Raw genomic sequence first — 11,088 nt, 5'->3', positions numbered from 1 at the left:
ATGGAACTTATCTAGCTGTGTTTTGACAGCTTTGAACCCCCAAGTGTTTCACTACAGTTTATAATGCAGAGCCGTGAAAATAAAAATTATTTTTTTTCACAAAAATTATTTTTTAGCCCCCAGTTTTGTATTTTCCCAAGGGTAACAGGAGAAATTCGACCCCAAAAGTTGTTATCCAATTTGTCCTGAGTACGCTGATACCCCATATGTGGGGGGAACCACCGTTTGGGCGCATGGCAGAGCTTGGAAGGGAAGGAGCGTCATTTGGAATGCAGACTTAGATGGATTGGTCTGCAGGCGTCATGTTGCATTTGCAAAGCCCCTGATGCACCTAAACAGTAGATACCCCCCAGAAGTGACACCATTTTAGAAAGTAGACCCCCTAAGGAACTTATCTAGCTGTGTTTTGACAGCTTTGAACCCCCAAGTTTTTCACTACAGTTTATAACGCAGAGTCGTGAAAATAAAAATTTATTTTTTTCCCACAAAAATGTTTTTTTAGCCTCCCAATTTTTTTTTTCCCAAGGGTAACAAGAGAAATTGGACCCCAATAGTTGTTGTCCAATTTGTCCTGAGTACGCTGATACCCCATATGTTGGGGTAAACCCCTGTTTGGGCGCACGGGAGAGCTCGGAAGGGAAGGACCACTGTTTTACTTTTTCAGCGCAGAATTGGCTGGAATTGAGATCGGACGCCATGTCGTGTTTGGAGAGCCCTTATGTGCCTAAACAGTTGACACCCCCAATTCTAACTGAAACCCTAACCTTAAAATTGATCTTTAAATGTAATAAAATTATGCGTGAGGACGAAGTGCAGCATTTCGATAATAAGCTCACATAGAGGGCCGTCCAGGTTGGAGGTCCCGAGGAAGAAGTGGACTGCGCGCAAACCGTCAGCATGGTTTATACACGTATATAAAGTCTCGACGTCTGCTGTCACCAATAACGTCCCTTTATCAACAAAGATGCCGTCAACCCTCCTAAGGACATCCGTTGTGTCTTTCACGTACGAGGGTAAGATTTCTACCAAAGATTTCAAATAATGATCTATGAATTTGCAAATAGGATCACACAAACCATCGATCCCTGACACTATTGGACATCCCGGTGGGTTGACGGCATCCTTGTGCACCTTAGGGAGTAGGTACAATGTAGGTATTTTAGGTAACTTAACAGTCAGACAGTCCAGAACCTGTTTGTTGAAAATTCCTGAATCAAAAGCTCTCTGCAGGATTTTTTGGACTTGTGCCGAGAAAGACACCACTGGATTATATCTTAATTTCTCATAAACATTATTGTCTCGTAATTGACGGAAAGCCTCCCGTTCATATTTGACGGTTGACCACACAACAATGTTCCCCCCCTTGTCAGCCGCCTTGAATACAACATCATCCATTGCTTGTAATTGACATAAACCTTCTCTCTGTTTATGAGTGAGGTTATCGAAACGGCGATATGTTGTTAGTTTTTTTAGATCATCTGATACCAATTTTATAAACACCTCTATGGCTGGACATAATGACAAAGGGGGGAAACGTGTTGATCTAGGTAGAATAGCTCTTGGAAACCCACCTTCATGGGTCAGATTTTGTTCCTCAAGAAGTTCCTGTTTATGTGTCAATTTGTGTATTGTTACTATTAAAGGTTTTGTACGACTGCTGGCACAAAGCAGCCAGGTCAGAATACAGGTGAAGAGCTTCTGTTCACTGTGTGTGAACGAGGCCCAGAGCGCTGCGGTTCTCTGGAACCTCTCTATCGTGGTAGCCCTGTGACAATTACTGTGTCCAACAGTTATTAGATATATGAAACTGAAATAGCTGTTGCAAAAAAACAATTTTTATAAAACATTAAGCTTAAGATTAATAGTTGTGCCCAAACTGTTTCATATCATTTCAGATCTACATCTCTGGACCAGATATCACCTCCCTACTAACCAGAATCCCTCAATGTCTGTCTGCTATTTCATCCTTCTTCTCCACTAGATTTCTAAAACTTAACATGGACAAAACAGAATTCATCATCTTTCCCCCATCTCACGCGACCTCCCCAACGAACCTATCCATTACAGTAAACGGCTGCCCACTCTCCCCAGTCCCACAAGCCCGCTGTCTTGGGGTAATCCTTGACACTGATCTCTCCTTTAAACCACATATCCAAACCCTTTCCACTTCCTGCCGCCTCCAACTCAAAAATATTTCACGGATCCGCACATTCCTAAACCAAGAATCTGCAAAGACCCTAGTCCATGCCCTCATCATCTCCCGCCTTGACTACTGTAACCTCCTGCTCTGTGGCCTCCCCTCTAACACTCTTGCACCCCTCCAATCTATTCTAAACTCTGCTGCCCGACTAATCCACCTGTCCCCCCGCTATTCCCCGGCCTCTCCCCTCTGTCAATCCCTGCACTGGCTCCCCATCACCCAGAGACTCCAGTACAAAAACCTAACCATGACATACAAAGCCATCCACAACCTGTCTCCTCCATACATCTGCGACCTCGTCTCCCGGTACTTTCCTGCACGCAACCTCCGATCCTCACAAGATCTCCTTCTCTACTCCCCTATTATCTCCTCTTCCCACAATCGCATACAAGATTTCTCTCGTGCATCCCCCCTACTCTGGAATGCTCTACCACAACATATCAGACTCTCGCCTACCATCGAAACCTTCAAAAAGAACCTGAAGACCCACCTCTTCCGACAAGCCTACAACCTGCAGTAACCACCGATTGACCAAACCGCTGCACAGCCAGCTCTACCCTCACCTACTGTATCCTCACCCATCCCTTGTAGATTGTGAGCCCTCGCGGGCAGGGTCCTCTCTCCTCCTGTACCAGTTGTGACTTGTATTGTTAAAGATTATTGTACTTGTTTTATTATGCATACCCCTCCTCACATGTAAAGCGCCATGGAATAAATGGCGCTATAATAATAAATAATAATAATAATAATAATAATATAACTGTATACTAGACATTTGAGTGGTCATACTGAATTGGCCATCTATGTTCGATGTTTGTCTATTGACTATGGCCACTTTTACACTTATTTAAAGAACTTGCTTCATATTCTTCATTAGGGTATTCTTACCTAATAGAGAAAGTCCCTTCTTCCAAATCAACAACAAAGGATGTGTCGGGCTGTGAAGGACCCAACGCATGAATGTATTACATACACACCACATTGAATCCAATGGGCATCTTGTAATGCTTAATTTCTCTTGTGATGGCTCTATAGAAGAAATTATCACTTGCTGATAGAGTTTCCTGCTCAAATTCGATTGCGGAGACTGGTTTTGGGCAGCTTATTTTTGGAGGGGCCTTATAACAAAAATAATTTGTGAAAAGCATCAAAACCATGCAAGACCTGAAAATTCCGATTTGTGTGCGGTTGACCCTGTATATCTCAGTTTACTATGATAATATTTATCCAGGTATCCAGGAAGCTATGGTACATGGTACATGTTGTTAAATGAGCAATTTTGTGTGTGTATCTCAACTCATCAAACTGTTCAAGCTGCCCTTGAATAGTCAAATGAAAGATGGCCAGTGACAAATTTATTTACCGTATATACTCGAGTATAAGCCGAGATTTTCAGCCCAAATTTTTGGGCTGAAAGTGCCCCCCTCGGCTTATACTCGAGTCACGGTAGCGGTGGGGTCGGCGGGTGAGGGGCTGAGGGCGCTGAGGTATACTTACCTAGTCCCAGCGATCCTCGCGCTGTCCCTGCCGTCCCACGGGCTTCGGCGCTGCAGCTTCTTCCTCTCTTCAGCGGTCACGTGGGACCGCTCATTAGAGATATGAATAAGCGGCTCCACCTCCCATAGGGGCGGAGCCGCTTATTCATTTCTCTAATCAGCGGTGCCGGTGACCGCTGATAGAGAAAGAAGCTGCGGCACCGAAGACAGGAGGGGACAGCGCGAGGATCGCCAGGACTAGGTGAGTATAGCATATTCACCTGTCCTCGTTCCAGCCGCCGGGCGCCGATCCATCTTCCCGGCCGGCGCCTCCATCTTCCCGGCGTCTCTGCTCTCTGACTGTTCAGGCAGAGGGCGCGATGACGCATACAGTGTGCGCGGCGCCCTCTGCCTGATCAGTCAGAGCAGAGACGCCGGGAAGATGGAGGCGCCGGAACGAGACGCCGGGAGCTGCAATCAAGGGAGGTGAGTATGTGTTTTTTTTTCTTTATTGCGGCAGCGGCGGCACAAATTTATGTGGAACATCGTATATGGAGCACATCTATGGGGCACAGTGAACGGTGCAGAGCACCGTATATGGCACAGCACAGCTATGGGGCACAGTGAACGGTGCAGAGCACCGTATATGGCACAGCACAGCTATGGGGCACAGTGAACGGTGCAGAGCACCGTATATGGCACAGCACAGCTATGGGGCACAGTGAACGGTGCAGAGCACCGTATATGGCACAGCACAGCTATGGGGCACAGTGAACGGTGCAGAGCACCGTATATGGCACAGCACAGCTATGTATGGGGCACAGTGAACGGTGCAGAGCACCGTATATGGCACAGCACAGCTATGTATGGGGCACAGTGAACGGTGCAGAGCACCGTATATGGCACAGCACAGCTATGGGGCACAGTGAACGGTGCAGAGCACCGTATATGGCACAGCTATGGGGCACAGTGAACGGTGCAGAGCACCGTATATGGCACATCTATGGGGCACAATGAACGGTGCAGAGCACCGTATATGGCACAGCTAGGGGGCACAATGAACGGTGCAGAGCACTATATGGTTCACACCTATGGGGAAATATGAACGGTGCAGAGCACTATATGGCACAGCTATGGGGATATAATGATCTATTTTTATTTTTGAAATTCACCGGTAAATGCTGCATTTCCACCCTAGGCTTATACTCGAGTCAATAAGTTTTCCCAGTTTTTTGTGGCAAAATTTGGGGGGTCGGCTTATACTCGGGTCGGCTTATACTCGAGTATATACGGTAATTGACAATAGAGATGAGCGAGTTGAGTTTTCATTAATTGACTTCGCTATGAATTTCTAAAAATATATGGATTGCAACAAATCTGATTTTTTTTTAGGATTTGATTTGTGCAAATACAGCAAAATGGTAGATGGCAAGCAGTCGTTTAGTTGGACTGAAAGCTGTAAAAACCATAAAATATTATACTCACCTCTCCTTGGCACACCCTGGTCCTCCAATCTCTCCTCTTCATCCTTCACCTCATCACAGGTCACTGGCACAGCACATGCAGTCAAATCACGTGTGATGTGCATCATTACTATGAATAAAGTGCTTCCCACCCCACATGATAACGTGGGGCTTAGTCAGAAAAGACCTAGAATAAAGAGAACACAGAATATCTGTAGCTAATCAGAGGACTGACACTACTGGGAGAATTATGGTGAGGGCTGACTGAGTAGAGGTTTACGTAGAATAAATTACTTGGCACTCAAGAGAAATTCTTTGCAAGGTAAAACGTGAATAGTTCATTTATTAGGTGCATCCAGTTCCATATAAATTGAACGTTTTCGGTCTAATCAAAAGACCTTCATCAGAAAAGGTTATAAAGTACTGTAATACATGTGTGGAAAAACACAAAAGAAAACCACTAGTCATAGAGGTTACCGCACTTCCTGTATCCTTTAGGGATGGCCTATTCGTTATCCACTTGCTCGGTTTTTCAGTTGGACGTGATGTGTCTCCCTGCCCTCTTTTCTCTTGCATTATCCTTCCTACACATTTACAGCCTTTAGCATCTCCACCACGAAGCTCACCATTCACGGAGCACCAGGTCGGATCCATTTAGACCGCCGCTGTTGTCTGCTCTTCGTGTAACATGTGATGTCTGTTTAGTTATCATTTCTCCATTGAGCAATGTGTACCATATCTGTTTTTTACTATATATTTCTCTGTGCATCATTTTCTAAAAAATGTTTTCTTTTGTGTTTTTCCACACATGTATTACAGTACTTTATAACCTTTTCTGATGAAGGTCTTTTGATTAGACCGAAAACGTTCAATTTATATGGAACTGGATGCACCTAATAAATGAACTATTCACGTTTTACCTTGCAAAGAATTTCTCTTGAGTGCCAAGTAATTTATTCTACATGACTGACGGGTTGGATACCTAACTTGTGCACCTCCTACAAACCTTGAGTGCCGTGGTTTCTATCATTACGTGCCTTATCCTTACACGAGCACCTTGGATGATGTCGAGTGAGACCTTCTCCTTCAATGCCACAGAAGCGGCTGAAATTCTCTCTAAAGTAACCGCACCTAGCGACTTTCTACAAATACCTACCAAAGAACTAAAGAATCGCGACTTGGAACGTGAGTCGAGACGAGCAGTTAACCTAGAACTGCATATTATTACAATAGCTGAATACCTCCGGGTACAGAGGATCCCGCGGGGCTTAAGGGTCCCTTTACAACCTACCTTCTTCAGAGAGGATAAAGACTATTGCACTAAGTTTGAGCATATCCTGAACAAATGTTCGGCAGATCTGATGACCTTAACCCTCTCGTACCTCCAGAAGAACCTGGATACGGTAAATGCCCAGATAAGCGCCATCGAGAACCAACTGACCAGTACCATGCCCCAGGAGGAGTTCCAGGAACTCAAGACAAAGAATCACGAAATGTTACGACTACACAGATCAGAACTAGAAAAGAAGAAAAGGTCAAAGTTCTTAAGAGACACCGAGGACTATCTACAGAACCGTGTTTATCAGTGGCGAGATGTGCGACGTTTCAACAGACGACACAGCTCTCTAAGCTCTTCTGGTTCCACCGACAGCAGGCCCGGTACCTCAAACCCTTCTATCTCCCATCCTTCTTTTTTAGGGAATACCCGCGGCCGTCAAAAGGGAAGACGAGGCGGGGGGGCCAATGCCGCCGGGGAACCCAGAAACCAGATGGCAACACGCTCGCAGGTAAGGACCTCCCATTGGTTGTAAACATTTCCTCTAAAAACTTGGACGTTCATCAATTGTCCATTCTTCAAAAGGGCTTGTCTTTTTGCCCAACGTATAAGTTCAACTCCTTTGAACTCAGCATGGACTTACAGAGGTTCTACCGTAACCTCAGACTACGGGTCCATTTTTCGGAACAACCTCCTGCCCTGAATTCTTCAAGACAGGACAAGACCCTACTTGAACTCCGCCAGCTGGGGCTGCGGTCCCATAGCTCCTACATGCCACCTCGGTCAAACCCACCGGTGGAAACTTTTGTTTCCCTTGTTGAAAGAGACATACACAACTTGACTCGGGAAATGGATCGGGGGAAGTTCCATTTTCAAACTAATCTCTCACACCAAGAGAGAATTGCATTGGAGCATCTGTCGTCGGATAAATCTCTGATATTTAAACCAGCAGATAAGGGTGGAGCTATGGTGGTCATGGACAGAGCTGATTACCTGGAGGAAGTGTTCAGGCAATTGGGGGACACTACAGTATACAGGATAATACCACACAATCCTTTGAATCAGATAGTCAATAAAATTGCACCCATTGTGGACTTTCACTTCCAGGCGGGCACTATCGACAGTAAGATGAAAGATTTCCTCATCCACAGGGATCCCATCACTCCCATATTTTACATCTTACCAAAGATACATAAGAGATTAGTTAAACCTCCTGGTCGCCCCATCGTGTCCCTGACTGATTCAGTCCTATCACCTCTGTCGATGGTACTGGAAAAGATTCTAACCCCATTGGTTAAGACCACCCGCTCCTTCCTGTTGGATACTAGTAACTTTATTCAAATCATCAAATCATTGGGTCCCTTGGCTCCTTCTTCCCTGCTTGTCACCTGGGACGTTAACAGTCTGTATACCTCCATAGTACATGAGAAGGGCCTATTAGCCACAGATAGAATTCTAAGTGAGAACAGAGTGGACATCAAAGTCCGTCACTTCTGTGCCGATCTTCTGGGCATAGTACTCAAAGAAAATTACTTCATGTTTCAGGATACTTTCTATGCCCAGCTACAAGGGACAGCCATGGGCGCGAACGTAGCGCCTCCTTACGCTATAGCATATATGGCAGCTTTTGAGAGTGACTTTGTGTACAATCACCCCTTGTTCATGGCTCACTGCAGGGTTTGGCGGAGATATATCGATGATATATTTTGCGTCTGGGATGGCCCGATTGAGTCACTATTGCCTTTCGACCAACACATCAACAGCATCTGGCCTGAACTCAAATTTACCTTACAACATGACACACATAAAATAAGTTTTCTGGATACCCTGATATACAAGGAGAGGGAGGGTCGGTTGGGCATCGATTTATTCACAAAACCTACTGATCGTAATGGCCTATTACACTTTTCCAGCTGCCACCCACCCTCTATCAAGAAGTCCATCCCTAAGTCACAGTTTCACAGGGTAGACAGGATTGTCTCCGATGTAGAATTAAAAAGAACCAGGCTCACAGAAATGGAACAGAAATTCACGGACAGGGGTTACCCCCAGGGGATATTGACAGGGGCCAAGCAGGACCTATCACACAGTAAACCTAAGGACAATCAAAAGAGAATCCCCTTTGTCTCTACCTTTCATCCCTTTTCGAGCCTGGTACAATCTACTATTAGGAGACATTGGAATATCTTATCCAAAAGTTACCCGACAGTTCCAGAATTTAAAGCTCCATTCCTACCATGTTTTAAGCGTGCTAGAAACCTTAAGGACAGGCTGGTCAAGGCAGATATTGGCTCAGGTTCAGTGGTCCCAAAACAAACTTTTCTTCACACCCAGAAATGTGGTACTTTCCCCTGCCTCAATTGTCTACAGTGTAGTAATGTACAAAAGGGCTCCTCTGTGTTTCACCCACAAACTGGTAAGGCCATTCCCATAAAAGGTTTCTATACCTGCGAGTCCACATTCGTGGTATATCTCATCAAATGCCCATGCGGCCTAGCCTATGTAGGCGAGACCACGCAAGCAGTAAGGGAAAGAGTGGCCCAACACAAATCCACCATCCGATGCAACAAGACACATCTTCCCCTCCCACACCATTTTGCCATAAAAAATCACGGTATTGCCCAACTCCGGTTTCAGGTTTTAGAACAGGTGGATATCCCTAGAAGAGGACAAAACCGTACCAGAATGCTTCAAAGAAGGGAAGCTTATTGGATTTATACGCTCCAGACCTTAGAACCAAAGGGATTAAATAGAGATTACGATATTTCAGCTTTTTTGTAATTCCTGGTTTTGTAGTCTATGTAAAGTGAGCACAACCAGGGAATGTGTTGATCGCATTTGTTTATGTCATGTTTTTAATTTTCTGTTTTACCTCTTTTCACAGAACCGCTAGTCACGTCCTGCGCACCGAGCACTGGCCCCACCCCATATGGTACAGTATCCACACTCAATGCCATTCTAGATATAGAGTATTAGTCTGGTCTCTATATCACCTGCGTGTGACCACCTTTGAGGTCTGTTCTAGACCTTCCCTCCTTTCTCTGTATTAGGTCATTTACCTCTTTATTTTGCATATACCCTGTTTGAGTTCTCCTCGTCCAGCCTCCCTTGCCCTCTCTGATTTCCCTGCGTTTGTTCTCCCTTGTAGTTTCACCCTCCCCCCCTCTCTCCCCTCGCTGTATAGGGCCGCCTCTGGCTTTCTTTTTTAGCCTCCGGCACTCATTCTCTTGGTGCAAGCGCCCTTCAGCTCCCTTCCGTCCTTGTCACTCTGCGCACGCGCCGCCGACCCGGTCACGTGTCTGCTATGACGCTACGGGTCAGGTGATTGCCTGGCGGCGCGCACATAAACCCGGAAGTGCCGCCGCCAGACACCAGCCCTGGGAGTCTCACAGCCTTCGCTACACGGCGCCGGGGTCCTCCGGCTTTACAGGTACTCTCTGCCCCATTATACAGTGACGCTCGCCCTCTCTCGGCACTCCGCCTCGGCCTAGAGACTTAGTCACTCATTATATTTTCTTTTCAACAGCGCGTCTGCTCCTGCGATTTGCTCGCCCCCCACAGCGCTCGTCTTACATACCCTCTGCCTTACAGGTAATGGTGACTAGTACTCTATAGGGGTTTACCTTGGTATAGACAACTTTTGGCTAGGTGTTCCTCTATCTCTCCTTGTTCCTCCTAGGCGCCCTCCCTCCCCCAGGCCTGCTCTGATGCTGGCACCTTATGGGCCCTATCAGATTGCCCTAATCATCCAGGTAGCTATAATATAATTTTCAAGTATATGCTTTTACTACTCTGGGCTATTTCTCTATTCATTCTTGCAGGTTATAGGTGGTCACACTGCAGGATCCGTTCTCTTGCCCTCTACTCATTCTTTTGCTCTCTTCTCCCTACGGGGTTGTGTGCCCATACATGTTGCACTATTCCTGCACAATGACAATTATGTATCATTTACATGTTCATGTTTTATATTTCAGGCATCTCACTGTGCACCTTAGTCCGTCAACCACTAGTCATAGAGGTTACCGCACTTCCTGTATCCTTTAGGGATGGCCTATTCGTTATCCACTTGCTCGGTTTTTCAGTTGGACGTGATGTGTCTCCCTGCCCTCTTTTCTCTTGCATTATCCTTCCTACACATTTACAGCCTTTAGCATCTCCACCACGAAGCTCACCATTCACGGAGCACCAGGTCGGATCCATTTAGACCGCCGCTGTTGTCTGCTCTTCGTGTAACATGTGATGTCTGTTTAGTTATCATTTCTCCATTGAGCAATGTGTACCATATCTGTTTTTTACTATATATTTCTCTGTGCATCATTTTCTAAAAAATGTTTTCTTTTGTGTTTTTCCACACATGTATTACAGTACTTTATAACCTTTTCTGATGAAGGTCTTTTGATTAGACCGAAAACGTTCAATTTATATGGAACTGGATGCACCTAATAAATGAACTATTCACGTTTTACCTTGCAAAGAATTTCTCTTGAGTGCCAAGTAATTTATTCTACATGACTGACGGGTTGGATACCTAACTTGTGCACCTCCTACAAACCTTGAGTGCCGTGGTTTCTATCATTGAGTAGAGGTTTACATCAGATCTTTTTTAACCCATTCCTGGGAGATTTGATTTGCACCTATTTGGAATTTCAGCAGATTCACTCATCTTTGCTTGTA

The 11,088-nt window shown here is 45.4% G+C and overlaps 1 long non-coding RNA gene across 1 annotated transcript; it reads left to right on the top strand.

Annotated features, from left to right (window-relative positions):
* The first annotated feature begins 6,706 nt into the window (after positions 1-6,706).
* LOC138680526 (uncharacterized) lies at positions 6,707-10,466 on the top strand. The gene is made up of 3 exons (XR_011321634.1): positions 6,707-6,925; positions 9,299-9,346; positions 10,389-10,466. It is a non-coding gene; the product is annotated as an uncharacterized lncRNA (long non-coding RNA).
* The last annotated feature ends 622 nt before the right edge of the window (positions 10,467-11,088 follow it).

The sequence above is a fragment of the Ranitomeya imitator genome, chromosome 5 (assembly GCF_032444005.1).
Source record: "Ranitomeya imitator isolate aRanImi1 chromosome 5, aRanImi1.pri, whole genome shotgun sequence".
Taxonomy (NCBI): Eukaryota; Metazoa; Chordata; class Amphibia; order Anura; family Dendrobatidae; genus Ranitomeya; species Ranitomeya imitator.
This window is presented reverse-complemented; position numbering and strand designations above follow the sequence as displayed.